General features: G+C 44.9%; 1 protein-coding gene across 4 annotated transcripts in view; it reads right to left on the bottom strand.

Moving 5' to 3' along the window:
- LOC144937630 (RELT-like protein 1) overlaps nucleotides 1-10,630 on the bottom strand; it is a 49,955-nt gene extending 39,325 nt beyond the window's left edge. For 2 of the 4 annotated variants that reach the window (XM_078864982.1, XM_078864985.1), the window contains exon 1: nucleotides 10,497-10,630. The gene's annotated coding sequence lies outside the window, so the exon portion shown is untranslated. Of the gene's footprint in view, nucleotides 1-9,641; nucleotides 9,943-10,496 lie in introns of those variants that run through there. The other 2 variants (XM_078864984.1, XM_078864981.1) reach the window with 2 other exon arrangements.
- Between the last annotated feature and the right edge of the window lie 5,080 nt (nucleotides 10,631-15,710).

Below are 15,710 nucleotides of genomic sequence, written 5' to 3'. Positions count from 1 at the left end.
ATGCTACCATGCACGTGATGCGCGTGTCGCACTGTTTTTCGTGCAGTGTCTTCACATGCAGTTGTGTTTAGATGTTGCATGAATCAAAACTGAATTGCACAATTACGAAAGTGTGCATATAGATCTTGACTTAAAGCTTTCGTGACTGCAGCAATTCATATTATTTGGTTCTTTCGGTAAAGTCACCTAGATATTTTTTTTCTTTTCCTGATGACGACCGCTAGGGTTGCGATCGAAACGTCGTAGTTTTTTGTTACTTTTTGTTATTTTCTTTGAACCTATCTACGTGACCTTACCGATGGACCCACATAATGTGCATATAGCTTTTGCAACATTGTACACGGTCGAAGCATTCTAATATCCATAACACGAGGAGCAGAGACAACAGACGAGCATTTAAATAGCACCAAGGGAGCAGACATGCGAATAAACACACGTGCAGCAGTTAAGGTAAATAGTCCTTCATGGGGGAGTATCCATGAGCTGGGTCATGTTCGGCAGCTCTCCGATGAGTAACGATTGGGCTGTTAGCTCACTGTGCCGTTCCTCCACACACAATGCAAAGACAAAGATCCCCCATATAGACTCTTTAGGAGACTGATGGGGCAACGGCTGTTGGCGAGCATCTATTTCGGCTGGCATGGCATACGAAAGGGTGGTTTGTAGGCCCTACGCGTGGCCACCTTTGTCTCCCCAGTGCTGATGTTTACACACCGCAGCAGGTACTCTTCAAGGCTGGGTTGACCTCGGGTAGGCTCAGGACTTATTTGTGGCCAATGTTGTCTGCGAGCGGAAATCGACCTCGGATCGCCGGATTCTACTACACTTTCATTCCACAAGACAATGACCCCCCGTAGAGCCTTAACATACTATTCATGTTCTTTGGGTCTTTTGGTAAAGTCACGTAGATAGGTTAAAAAAAATAACAAAAAATTACGACGTTTCGATCGCAACATAAGCGGTCATCATTAGGTGGAGAGAAAATAGGGGTTAGCCTCTAAAGGCAAACTGTTGATAAAGGTTTAAAATTGGTGTAGCCCAAGTGTCAGCAGCATGGGCGGAGGAGCTGATGTTAATGTGAGGGATTAAAAAACGGTGCACCTCCTCCACATGTAGGGCGGAGAAGGTTATGTGAATGTGAGGGGGTTAAAAACTGGTGAGCAATGGACAGTGCTAAAATGGAAACATTATAGCCAGTTATGACTTAAACTGGTTGATAACGTCTTTCCAGTGATTGCTGAGTTTGTACCCATCCTCTCGGTTGAAATTGTGTCGATGTCTGTATACATGGATGGCTTCATGAACGAATCTTTGTTGATAGCCAGTGGGTTTGCAAGGTACCTTCGTCTTAGAGAAATCAATTTTGCGTGAGCCAACCGCATTAAAACAATGATCAGCCAAGGCCGAAGTATTGGTCCTACCATGTTTCAGATCTGCCTTATGCTCACGAACGCGGTCCAAGACATGTCGCTTAGTTTCCCCAATGCAACTACTTAACATACTGTTCGGGCAAGTGCTGTTGGCGAGCACCTATGAAGGCCGGCACGGCACACGAGGGGGTGGGTGGCCAGCACCACGCCCGACCGCCTTTGTCTCCCCAGCGGCGATGTTTATACAACACACCAGGTACTCATTTGAGTCCGAGTTGACCTAGGGGAGGCCCAGGAGCGGTTCAGATAATCGTCACTGGTGTCGGCCATGAGCGGGAATCGATCCTGGGTCGCAAGTTTCGTAGCGCAGCGCACTAACCGCAACACCACCGCTCCACACACACACAGGCACATACGCAAACACACACACACAACCTTGGCCCTTTCTGACCACGGAAAGCAGGAGACAATTTATTCCACTGCTACGGAATCATCAATCTGCTGGGAAAACGACTGTAAATCTGTTGGAGCTATGCCACGCATTTAATCCTGGCACAGTTTGGGGAAGAAAAAAACCGCACTGAGACATTGGTGCTCAATAGCGCGTCAATGCGACGTGTGCAGAAAAGAGGGCTAAAAATATATTTGAGAGCGGTAGATTGTGCGCAATGCATATATCCACAGTACGGTAAAGATATGCGCGTTAATGAATGGATTTAATCTTGCAAAACAACCGGTGACATTTAACCAATATCGACGTCAAGGTCAAAGTAAAGAGGTGATGACAGCCAATGCCGCTGATGCCAATCCCACCTCGCCATCGCTTCATTCACTTTTCCCATATTCCAAGACGACAGATAGTCTGACTTTTAAGTACCGCACTGTAATATTGCACCATCTCGCTAAGATCTGGCTTCACAAGGCCATGAGAGAGATGTTGATTGCTTGGGGAGGCCTTCATATAGCAGTGGATAGAGTAAGGACAATGATGATTATATTCACCAACAGAAATACCAAAGCATGGTGTTATTTGAATTCCATGTAAAGCGGTGGATTGTACCGGGCATTCAAATCCGCAGCCAACGGCAATGTTTTATTTGGAATTGTCTCGTGTAAAATAAAGACCACTCAACTTAACAAAGAAAAACTCACATTCATCATCAACAGAGGTGACGTGTCAGCCTTTTCTTACAGTACAGTACAGAGAGGCAATGGAGAGGTTGAACGCTTAGCTCTATCTGAAATCTCAACGATAATATAACATTGCGGGCGCTGGGTGGAAGGCGACACGGGGGGTACTGTAATACCATGTTGGAGGTCTAATCCACCACTGCTGAGAGATCCAGCGTTTGAATCGGGCGGTCACCTGTGATTAAATTGGAATCTCAAGTTCAGTGAGATGATGGTCTTAGCTTGGTCACCACGATGGCAAGAAATATATTTCCTATTCAATGAGGATGTTTGCTTCATTTTGACAATTTCAGCATGAGTATAAGAACATGAAGATAATTGACATGCAATGGACATTCTGCCCAGCGCTATACGAAAGATGTGACCCGGGTGTGGATAAAGCCACAGCCAAATGGATCTCAAAACCGGTTATGCAACATCAATGTCCGGGGCTATGCTCTGACAAAATATGATTTGTACGTTCCTTACTGCCAGAGTTCTGAACGGAAATGTCTTCATCTCATGTGATGCTGATAATGCAATTTGCATACCAATTGGAGACATACCAAAACATATATAAAAAGGAGTGTTGAGCAATAAACTCAAGGTGAGCAACGTGAAGTTGCTCATTTTACAACTCTAGTGACTTTACATTCTGTACATTCTACAACTGGTGAGTGGTGAGCGTGGGGTTAGGTAGAGGGCATGGGTTTGGGTCAGGGTGCAAAGGGTAAACCAATAGTAGGCTCCTTCTCTAATCAGTCCACACCCTGTTAAATGCAGTTTAAATCTCCACCACACGAGCGTTAAATACTGTGAGTTTACATCGGCCCTAATAAGCGTCATTGGGCATGCACAAGCGTGTTACGAATGCGACGGCTTGGATTTATGCATCAACGCAAATTGGAAGAAGATCCAAACTGGATTATTTGTCATCGGATCGGAGTGTTAATCTAGGATTGTTCCAGTTCGACTTCTACAGAAAGCTGCGGGTGCTGTTCCCCCCCACAGTAAAACGTGTTAGCTGTGGTTGTGTCTGCAAATTGTTATTCGGAAACGGAAAGTCGTTCCTTCTTGAGAGGTGGTTCAGGACAGATGCACATTATCAAAGCAAATAAAGTTGCATTGGCTTGTAGTCCGCACAACAAAGCCTGTTGTGATGGTTTAACATTTAAAACAAGATAAACGTATCAAGCTTACTACGCTCCATAAAAACAAGTATTTGCTTTGGCCACAATATAATGCATGTTTTTGCAAGGTGTCACACGAATTGGGATAGACCGTCATTGTTTCTCATGGTAACAAAACGCTTCCTTTTGTTACAGAAAATTAATAACACTTTCCAAGACCTTCATTAACACATACTTATTGTCTCTGTGGGATTTCGCAATGTGTTATAAGGATTGTTGTACCCTGACTACCAAAGCTCTGAAGTGTTGCTATGTCGTAAAAACCATGGCATCTACTGCCAAGACTTAACACGGGGCAATGTCCAGATGCACAGCCAGCAATGAATGTCCTATCAATGAAGCTCTCAACATGGTTAATTACATCCCCAGAGATCAAGGATGTTACAACACAATGCATGTCGCAGCACAAGCAATCAAACGCCACTGTGTATGTGTGAAGGCCCCTTAAACAAAAGAGGTAAACTTCCACCCCCACCGAAACTCGGTTTGTTTGTTTTCTGGTTGGGCATAATTTTGGGATGAAGCCCAACCTTTCCAGGCCTACTTCGCATTTTAATCGGATGTGTACAGATGCACGCATTCGTTGATTTAAAATTCTTATACTGGTAGGAACCTCATGGTTACACCAGCCCACAGGGGATTATTGTGTCCGTCCGTCCTGCATCCAAAAATGGGAGGGGTGGGGCTGGGTGGGTGGGTGGGGAGGGGCTGGTCACCCCGTGGTGCCCTTATAAAACTCAACGTTTAACCTACTCACGCCGGCTTGTGCCCGCCCTCACAGTCGGCCATATTTGCGGAATACACCACGCCGCCGTTGACCCTGGCCATTGACCGAGCAACCCAATGTTCCTACCAGCTCCCTCCGCAGGAATGTGTTTTTGGCCACACGGAACATAATGACAAGATCACATTATGACATGAGTACCACTGTCCTTTAATGACAGGACTACTGATAGCATTTAAAATCACCCGTCTAATATCTAATCTATTCCACTATTCGTGACTCATGACTTGTTGTTACAGTTAAGTACGGTATATGTCAGAGGCAAAACAATTAGACACAATGCAAATGAGGCAAATGAGAGATGGCTCAACCAAAAAAAAGATTCATGTAGTGAACTAGATCGAGACCTCAACTCGTGACAATTCATTGAATCGTTGTGATGAGCAGGAGATACATCTCTTCTTGCCCAGTACGGTATTCAACTTCATGAAGTAACATCAATGGCATTCCATAACAGGGGTTGAACATGGTTGTAAAGTCTTTTTTTATATCATTAATGAAGCTTCACACTCATGTCTGGCAGCTTGGTACAAAAATAACCTAACCATGTTTTATGCGTTGTTTCTTCTAAGATACCCTCCAGCCGCTGCTCCTGACACGGTGATCTGGGCTTGACGGCTCGAATTTGAAATGGTAAAGTTGTTCCTCTGCAACCTACATCAAGCCATACGAAAGACGAAGAGCCGAAGGGGCCGCAGTATATGAATGTGTCAATGTGTGTTCAGAGTTGTAACTTGAATTGTACGCAGTGGCTGTAAATGACATGGTCGAGACCACAGCGAAGGCCAATGCGGGCATCTCAAATTGTTTCCGCGTCGAGCAATGCACCGACAATTTATGAAAAAAATAATTCCACACCGACTTGTGAGAAGACCCCCAAACACCCCAACAATGGCAACAACCCTCATCGTTGCTGAATCTTTCCTCCAAAATCCACATTTCAAAGCCACAATGTTGTACTCTATTTACGCCATCACCAACCGGTCACGGTAGAGTATGGTCAAGTAACCACCGCCACTCGCCCCCCCCCCCCCCCCAACATTGAAAATCCCTCATCCAGCAGTCGATTGACAATAAGACCGTACAAGAATGTAGTTTTTTGCTTTCATTACACCACCACCGGTATGTACTACATCCCAGTACATCCCGTAACAATCACTGTGAAATTGTGTACGGCCAGCCCTATTGTGAACTCAATTTGTTGGAATAGGGCCTCTCCAATACGGTTGTTGTTGTTGTTTTCTTTCTTACCATACTTCACCGCGCTGGTCAACGTGTGTTGGTGAAAGAAGGGGGGGGGGCCAGTGTGATACGGTATTTTATTTGGGTACTTGTCATGATTAAACTGGACTTGCCGTGTGTGTATGAAGAAATAAGAATACGTTTTACCCTTTCTGGCAATAGAACAGGAGGTGTTAACATGGTCAAACAGCAAATAGAAACCTTTTGCAAGGAATCAAGTCTGCATGAGCCACACACGCAGTTGTGGTGAACATGCAAACAAACACACCCCACTATGTAACACGATTTGTGTCCCTGGGTTGTAAGTGTTATTTTCTAAATACTTATGCCTCAAAAGTATAGAAAATGGATATTATTCCCCACAAACTTTGCTTTTGTGACCAGGACTTTATGTGAAAGAATGACACAAATGCACACGTTTTATCATTGAAAATAGGTAAATTTCAACATATCACTGTCCTGGTCATAAAAGCAAAGTTTGTGGGGAATAATAGCCATTTGCTGTACTTTTGAGGCATAAGCAATCAAGTCTGCAATAAAGTTTGTCTGCATCTTCACCACAAGTACGTGTTGTTAATGCGAACATGATTCCTTGCAAAATGTTTCTATTTGGCGTTTGGACATTTTAACACCACCTGGTTTATTGCCAGAGGGGGTAAACCATATTCTTATTTTTGTATACTTTAATACTACATCATGGGACCTCCTTTGCCAGTACCAAAATATGGGAATAGATTTTCCCCTTTTTTCTGGCAACAAAACATGTGTTAAAATGTTAAAACACCAAACTGAAACCTTTTACAATGGATCATGTCTGCATTAACCTAATACTTGTGGTCAGAATGCAAATTTAAAAAAACATACTCTGATAATAAATTAATTGTCTTTGAAACGGATTGGTCCACACCAGAGACAGCTTTCTTTGTAGCCTAGTCTCAAAATGTGTCAGGTCTAACACCTGTTTTGTTAGGTCTGACACCTTTTGAGACTAGGCTCCAAAGAAAGCTGTCTCTGGTGTGGACCAATCAGTTTCAAAGACAATGCATCTATTATCAGAGTGTGTTTTTTGTTTGCATTCTGACCACAAGTATTGTGGTTAATGCAGACATGATTTCTAGTAAAAGGTTTCAGTTTGGTGTTTAAACATTTTAACACCTGCTTTGTTGCCAGAAAAAAGGGGAAAACCTATTCTCATACTTTAATACAAACAAAAAGGTCCAATTTTGCCGTGTATCTGTCAAGTATGTTCTTGAATGGGAGATATTGCGTGTTCGCCCCTGGAAGCGCCATGTAGCCAAGGCAGAACTTGTCAGAGCAGTGCAATATTGGACGTGCACATATTAAAATTGCGCACTGCTGTATAAAGATATAAAAAAAAATCCCAATTAAAACCAAGGCAGCATTTGAACAGCACCCGGGACATAGCTTCCCTTTAACACGAGTCTACTACAAATACACAGTGTGTATGACAGGCATTGTTAACACTCAGTGCAGTACCCTGCAGCACTATGTATTAATTCCAGCAGTGTACTGTGGTACACATGGATTGTGTACACGTCCACTTCATCCAGCAGTGGAGTGACCAGAGCTGTACACACAAATACATGCAAAGGTCCCCCGTATAAACTAAATATACTTTTGGGGCAAGTGCTCTTAGCGTTCAACGTAGGGGGAGTGTGGAAGGCGGTGGTGGTGGTGGTGCTGTGGTCAGCAGCACCACGCCCGGCCGCCTTTGTCTCCCCGGTGGCGATGAGTCGACCCAGCAGCGGTGCTCTGATAGGGCACGTCACTGACGTCAGCCGTGGCTGGAGGAATTGAACTCAGGTCGCCGGGTTCGTAGGGGCTTACAAATACAGTACTGTACACACACACACAATATACAGGATAATCACATGCACTGTACTGTGTACATATATACAAAGACAAAGATCCCCGTGTAGCCTGTAACAGGCTGTAGGGGCAAGTGCTGTTAGCAAGCACCTACAGACACACAACAAAGACAAAGATCCCCCGTGTAGCCTGTAACAGACTGTAGGGGCAAGTGCTGTTAGCGAGCACCTACAGACACACAACACAGACAAAGATCCCCCGTGTAGCCTGTAACAGGCTGTAGGGGCAAGTGCTGTTAGCGAGCACCTACAAACACACAACAAAGATCCCCCGTGTAGCCTGTAACAGGCTGTAGGGGCAAGTGTTGTTAGCAAGCACCTACAGACATACAACAAAGACAAAGATCCCCCGTGTAGCCTGTAACAGGCTGTAGGGGCAAGTGCTGTCAGCGAGCACCTACAGACACACAACAAAGACAAAGATCCCCCGTGTAGCCTGTAACAGGCTGTAGGGGCAAGTGCTGTTAGCGAGTAGCACCTATAAAGGCACACGAGGGGGTGGGTGTACAGCACCACACCCGGCCGCCTTTGTCTCCCCCAGTGGCGATGTTTACTACAACACCGCAACGCCAGGTACTCATTTTAGGCTGAGTCTACCTAGGGGGATGTCTGGGATAGATTCAATCAATCGTCACTGGTGTTGGCCGTGAGCGTGAAGTTGCATACATGCAGATACACACACGGGATGTGTAGCAATGTTCAAATTACAATACTACAGTGCTTATTGAATTAATGCGAGTTAACTATATTTAGACCACCCCCCCCCCCTCTCAACATGTGCTGCAAGTACAGCAGCAGAATGACACAATCTCCTCCAGCCACCAGCAAAAACCCAGATTTATACATTAACAGCAGTGCCGGCCCGAGCCTCTTGGGGGCCCTAAGCAGAATTTGATTTGGGGGGCCCCCTCCCACCACGCAGACTCATCTGTGCTAGAAGGTGGCCAGGGGGCCCCAAGCAGCCGCTTAGTTCGCTTATGCCTCGGGCCGGCCCTGATTAACAGAATATAGATATTTTAAAACAGCACATCTATTGTTGTTGTGTCACAGGCTACGTTGTTGCCCACAACACGGCACTGAGATTCATAATGCAGCAAGCATCTGATGATGATGCGGATTAACATTGATGGGAGATGATGATTTTGATGATGGTGGTGGTGGTGGAAATTTGAGATGAGCGTGATTATCGTCAACATTATCATCGTCGATCGATCGTTTTCAATCGACTGCCAGTGACTGAGATGGTACATTGACAGTAAGGCGATGAAGACGATACTAACAGTGGTAGTAGTAGATACGGGTTATGGTAGTAGATTAAATATGACAATGGCTGCTGAAGACAGTGTTGGTGAATTATAGTGATAGATGATGATGATGGAGGTGGTGGTATTGTAAAATATTAGATAGACAATCATGCTCACCATCATTACCATGGTATTGCACTGAAGTGAAACTAACTAAGAGTAGCATAAGAGAACGGTGGTGGTGGTGTTTATTGGAAGAACAATGAAATATGAAGATGTAATGCTTCCATATATGGTTTTAAAAAAGGTCGAGATTATAATGGTGACAACTTGTGTGTGTGTGGGACCCTATTAGTTTTACAATAGTGCATCCCACCTCAACAACAAAGACAATCGCAAGACGTCAATATTCAAAACCCATGATGCCAACACATGGCCCATGATGCCAACACAGGGCCCATGATGCCCACCCAAACAAAGGCAAAGACCCCCCGTGTAGCCTGCCGGGGCAAGTGCTGCTAGCGAGTAGCAACCCACACGAGGTTGTTGGGGTGGCCAGAACCACCACGCCCGACCGCCTTTGTCTCCCCCCCCCTCCCCCAGCGATGTTCACAACAAACCACACCAGGTACAAATTTGAGGCTGAGTCGACCTAGGGGAGGAGGCCCAGCCAGTACCGATTCAAATGTCTCCAGTGTCGGTATCTCAGACCCGCGTTGTGCCCACCACACACCACACACACAGCAACGTACCTTGTGACGTTGCTGAGCCCCATGGTGTTGTGTACAGGGTTACAAGAAGGTTGTTGTATGGCAGCAGTAGCAGCAGTAGCAGCAGTAGTAGCAGCAGCACACGATGTTGTTACATGAAGGAGGCGAGGACGTGGTTGTGTGTGTGGTACGTGGTGTGTGTGTGTGAGTGATTGTGAAGCCCGTTGTGGAACTGGACGGAATGTGAACTGCACGGAGAACATTGAGGCCGACACGTGAACACTCCCCACCCCAACACACACAGATAAAGACAAAGCTCCCCCGTGTAGCCTCAGCAGAATGTCGGGGCAAGTGCTGCTGGCGAGCGCCGATGTCGAAAGCCGGCAAACGACTCGAGGGGTGGTCACCAACAACGATGTCAGTCCGCCCATCCGCCTTAGTCTCTCCCCCAGTGGCGATTTGTGTTTGTTTTGGGGCACACAGCAACCCGCGGGTGCTCCCTTGAAGCCGAGTCGTCCTCGGGGGGGACGAGGAGGAGGTTGATGGTGGTGATGATGATGGTCGTCAATCGGTGTTGGTGTCCGTGAGTGGGAATTGAAGCCGGGAGCAGGGAGGGTTTGTCGGTCACTCGCTAAAACTACCGCTACACTCACATTCACGAAGCCAACACACACACAAGACACAACAACACACACAACAAAAAACACACACAACAACACTCATTCACGAAGCTAACACAACAACACACACACACTCACGAAGCCAACACACACAACACAACAACACACACACACTTAGCCAACACACAACAACACACACAACACAACAACACACACACACACTTAGCCAATACACAACACAACAACACCACACTCACGCACACGCATTTCCACGTACCCGAGTGTACGTAGCAGGAGCCACCAACAATCCCCTACAGCCCGCCTTGCCATCACCACCATCACCATATCACCACCACCATAACCATACCACCATCACCACCACCATCAATGCTTCTTCCCCGGCAGTCCCCCACCTCTACGCATGCCGAGGTGGTGGCACAACCAACCCCAAAGGGGAGCTCTTGCGCCCTCTACCGTTCGCCTGCCTCGACGAACACAAAGATTCTCATTAAGAGCAAGCAAGAGGCGTTGGAATCCGTAACTTTGGTTAATATGATAATTGGGTTTTTACCCTTTTATCTGGCAACAAAACTGACACCTTTTTTTTACAAGGAGTCATGTTTGCATTGACCACAATACCTGCGGTCGGAATGCAAACAAAAAAGACAACTCTGATAATGTATGCACTGTCCTTGAAGTTGATTGGTCCACACCCGAGACAGCTTTTATTAGAGCCTAGTCTCACACGGTATTGAACCAGAACACGACTCCTTGTAAAAAAGGTGACAGTTTTGTTGCCAGGGTAAAACCCCAATTATCATATTTTGCTACTGGTAAAGGAGGTTCCAATGGTGTAAATGCTTACCCCGAGCTCTCATACTCTGATGGTGCATTGTATTTGAGTTGTGCGCCTTTTGGCGTCATCTGGTCCAACACCATGTGAGACTAAGGCTATAGAAAAGCTGTCTCGGGTATGGACCAATCAATTTCAAGGACAGTGCATACATTATCAGAGTTGTGTTTTTTGTTTGCATTCCGACCGCAGGTATTGTGGTCAATGCAAACATGACTCCTTGTAAAAAAAGGTGTCAGTTTTGTTGCCAGATAAAAGGGTAAAAACCCAATGATCATATTTTGCTACTGGCAAAGGAGGTTCCAATGGTGAACTCTTTGGCTCTTTCGGTAAAGTCACGTAGGTAGAAAAATAAGTAATATTTAAAAATACTTTTTTTTTTAAACAAGCTTTAATGAAATGTGCCGTACGAGTAATGGCAGAACTCCACGACTAGAGGAAGTGGCCCGAAGCTTGCCATAAAGTAAGGGACCGTGGGCAATGACAGCCAACGTGAGTTGCGCATGGACAATTAGACCCAAGCCGAAACATAACATAAAAAGATGGTTTACATTATTTAATTTAATTTTCAATGATAGAATATAGTATTGTCATCAGTATGACATAAGTATACCAAGTTTGCAGTCGATACCACATTGCGAAGTGGGTTAAACTTGAGTTACAATATTTGAGGATACGACAACAACAGAGTGAGTTAATAGAAAGCGTCTAAAAAGATTGTTTAAATATACCACGGGGTGACCAGCCCCTCCCCACCCAGCCCCACCCCTCCCATCCCCCATCCGGCCCCACCCTCCCCACCCAGCCCCTCCCCACCCTCCCCACCCAGCCCCTCCCCACCCCTCCCATTTTTGGATGCACGACGGACGGACGGACACAACAATCCCCTGTGGGCTGCTGGAACCAGGTGGTTCCTACCAGTATTAAGTGTTCGACTGAACGTGCAGTCGGGAAAGTCTCACTTGTCCCCATGTGTGCCGCTGGACGGGAGGTGTTTTTTTCCATTGGGGGGAGGGGGCTATTTTGGGGACGCACCGCCCGTCATAATGAGCAGCGTCACGCTGTGCGAGGCTTGCAGGTAGTGGGGGGGGGGTTTCCCACCTTCGAGTAGGGAGGATGGGGAGGGGGCGATGGGGGCCCAGGACGGCCGCCGATATTAAAGGGTCATCGAGTAATCCCATAGTTGTCAGACCCGCGCGGTGTAAACCCCGTGCTCTTGTACAGGGAAATTAAGTTTTCAGGTCCGGAAGGCGCACAGACATTTTAATACGGGCATATTTTTTTGTGTAATTATTTGTGTTTCTCCCTTGTGATGGGAGGTTGTAGGATGCACTTTGATATTTATAGCGGCACGGGGTGCCCGATGAGGTCTGAATTGGTCTGTAATAAGGTAGGGCATTGATTAGGGGTTCACATGTATGTCATGGTGAGTGTAGTGGTGAGTGCACAAATGGTGAGTGTACAAGTGGTGAGTTTAGTGGTGAGTGTAGTGGTGTGTAGTGGTGGTGTTTGTCTTATTTGTTTGTGTTTCTCCCTCGTGATGGGACGTTGTCGGATGAACGTTGAGATTGATAAGGGGCACGGGGTGACCAATGAGGTCTGAATTGGTCTGTGATGAGGTAGGGGGCACTGATAAGGGGGTTGACGGGTTTGGAATCGACCACAATAACAGTGGCCCATTGTCGTCTTTGCAGACCATTAATCGACGGAGTTGCAGACAGTGATTGTCCCACATTAATTGCTGATGCTGCTGTAGCTGTGTTGGCAGCGACGCATAATTAACAAACACGGCAACATTCGTCAATGCACACGATGTGCTATGAAGAAGTGCCATTGTCCGAACGTCGCCTATTTTTATATATTTTTCATTTTCCCCCCTCCCCTACTAAGTGTTATTGACGAATGTTTTTGGGAGGTTTTTTTTGTATTTGTTTTTGGCTCGAAGGAGGAGTGACAATGAGCAGGATGAAGTGCCATCTGCGTCGCAAACAATCCAATTGCCCCCCTTTTTTACGGGAACGGCGGCTCACAATATTGCGTAAACACGTGGTCGGGTGTCGAATCGAAGTTGTTTAGCATCCAATGCAGCAATCGCACCGAGGCTCTACCTATTAAAAATCGTAGGGCTTCGTGTGAAATCCGGCCCTCTTGTGTGAGTGGAGTTCTGGAACGAGCGTTGGCCGCGCGTGAAAACTACACGTGTCGTCGTGTACCCGTTTAGCTTTCCATTCCGTCACAATGATCGAATGGCTTCGGTGGATAAGGTAATTAAATAGGGTAACGTAATGTTTTTATATCGTTTAATTAATGGACCCGATTTGAAATCGCTATATCTCTGAAATTGGGTCCATCTTTTTGAAACACCCTGTAGAGGGATTTTTAATTGCATAAAAAAGGCCTCGTGATTGTTTTTAATAACTGCCCTATAAATCTGCGATGGCATATTCTATTTGTTGGTCGACAGTAATCTGGATGGGTACTCTTGTGAAACATTCCACATCTGATGTCCACTCATTGAGCTGGTTAGTTATTTTTGTAAATGCGTTTGCAATAAAGCACATTGAAAATTATTCATTTTTGAACATGCTCTTAGTTTAAACATGAAATCTATATATTTTTTGTAAGAAATGTAGGCAATTGGACTACACGTATGTACTTTAATTGCACGTCAGGTTTTTTTCTTTTCTTTAAACAAGTCGTTCGCATCCTTGGTCTGACCATCACTGGATGCAAGGTCCCGTGATGCCACAATCTGCAGTTCGATCCACCTCTGAGTCATCCTCTTGGCTGTTCCCTCCATTGGTTCCCATGTTGTCACCAGTCTCATCCATCACCATAATCCATACTATTAGTTATGTGTCCCACCGAAGCCCACTTAAACTTAAGTCAGCATGATGTTTATAATTTGCATGTCTCTAAGTGTTATTCCATTCCCCCAGCTATCCATTTTGTCAGGCCCCTTTGCCTGTTTCAAGTCCAAGTTCATCGTTATCTCCCTCTTATTTTGCCCATGACCACCGTTTTTTTTATCTCCTATAAATAAATAAGCCTTATTTCCCCTGGACGCCTCCGCTGTTCTGTACAGCATATCTTGATATGAGTTTGCATATAGATGCTATATAAATACGAAATGTATTATACTGTATACATTTTATTCCCGGCATGCATCTCTCTCTGACTATGTGATAAAGGATTACTCTACAGCTTTTGTTGCATCGTGCTGTATTGTCAGATTTGACATTTCCAATCCATTTCATGGCAGACAATAAGCACATACCGAGCACCTTCATTTGAAAAAAACATTTTATCCTGCTCTTACATGGTTATTTGATGTTATTTGATAGTTTAATAATTTTCATCCTAGTCTACATTCAATAATTTGCACTATACATATGTTGAACTTCTTTCGCACCGTACATAGCCAACCGTGCCGATCGGGGGTGCAGGGGAAGGACAACAAACTAAACACAAACAGCAGTTCTAAATAAATGAGTTTTCCACCTAAATGCAAAAGTGCATAGCTCCAGTGGCTTCCTAATATCGGAAGGAAGAACGTTCCAGACGGCCGCAGAAGCGCATCTGAAAGCACACGATGCAGTAACCGTCTTTGTTTTATTGATAGCCAACAGCCGCTGCGAGGATGACCGGAGTTTCAGTGATGGTTTATGCTTCTATACGGTAAATACATGCCCTCTTGTGATTTTCGTTTGTGTCGCAGCAATTTTTTTTGTTGCGAAAATGTTGTAAATCATTTTGGGTTTCCCCCCATTTATTTTTAGCCCCACATTGTGGCCTTTATTCTATACAGTTATTTTATCATTCTCTTTAGTTCATAACCTTTGGTTTGTATAAGGGCTATGTTGTCAGCAAATTCGAGATGGTTAATGCTCTTACTATTCAAGGCGTTATTTTTTCATTCAAATTTTCAGAAAATATATCGTGTCGCTGTGAACAGCCTTCAGGCAGAGTCTAAAGAAGATACATGAATAGTAAACACCATTATGTATGGCTTTTGTAGTTGATGAAAAGGCATTTGATTCAGCAAACCTGATGCCGTGAGCCAGTCTCACAAATGTGGCCGGATTTAAACAAATACCACAATAAGACCATGTATACAATTGGAGTAGCGACACTAAGACTGCACAGACAACACATCATCAAGAGTCAGCTAAGTATACTCTCAGGCGATGCATGATGACACTTTCAGCAGATGGACTAATTTTGTATCAGCCCATGATCTTTTCTGCAAATTATTGTCAAATTGGCTTTCATTCAGATCTTTGCATGTACTAGGCAAGTAACAACCCCTTTCATCTTCTTGGTTCTTTCGGTAAAGTCACGTAGAAGGGAAATAATAAAATAATAAAAACATAATAAAATAATTCTGTCGGGAGACCTGGTCTTCACCTGAGGACGGCTGCTTGCGTTGTGGCCGAAACGTCGTGAGAATTATTTTATTATGTTTTATTTTTATTATTTTATTACTTCCCTTCTACGTGACTTTACCGAAAGAACCAAGAAGATGAATCCCTGCAGTCACGAAAGCTTTAAATCGAAAACAATCCCTTTGTTTAAATGTATTACCATCACCAAAATGTATGCAAGGAGAATCTGCCTATTATTTTGGACTTTTGTTAA

Source organism: Lampetra fluviatilis, chromosome 19, assembly GCF_964198595.1.
Source record: "Lampetra fluviatilis chromosome 19, kcLamFluv1.1, whole genome shotgun sequence".
In the NCBI taxonomy this organism is placed as follows: Eukaryota; Metazoa; Chordata; class Hyperoartia; order Petromyzontiformes; family Petromyzontidae; genus Lampetra; species Lampetra fluviatilis.
The sequence above is the reverse complement of the archived record's forward strand: the minus strand, read 5'-3'. Positions and strand labels throughout refer to the sequence as shown.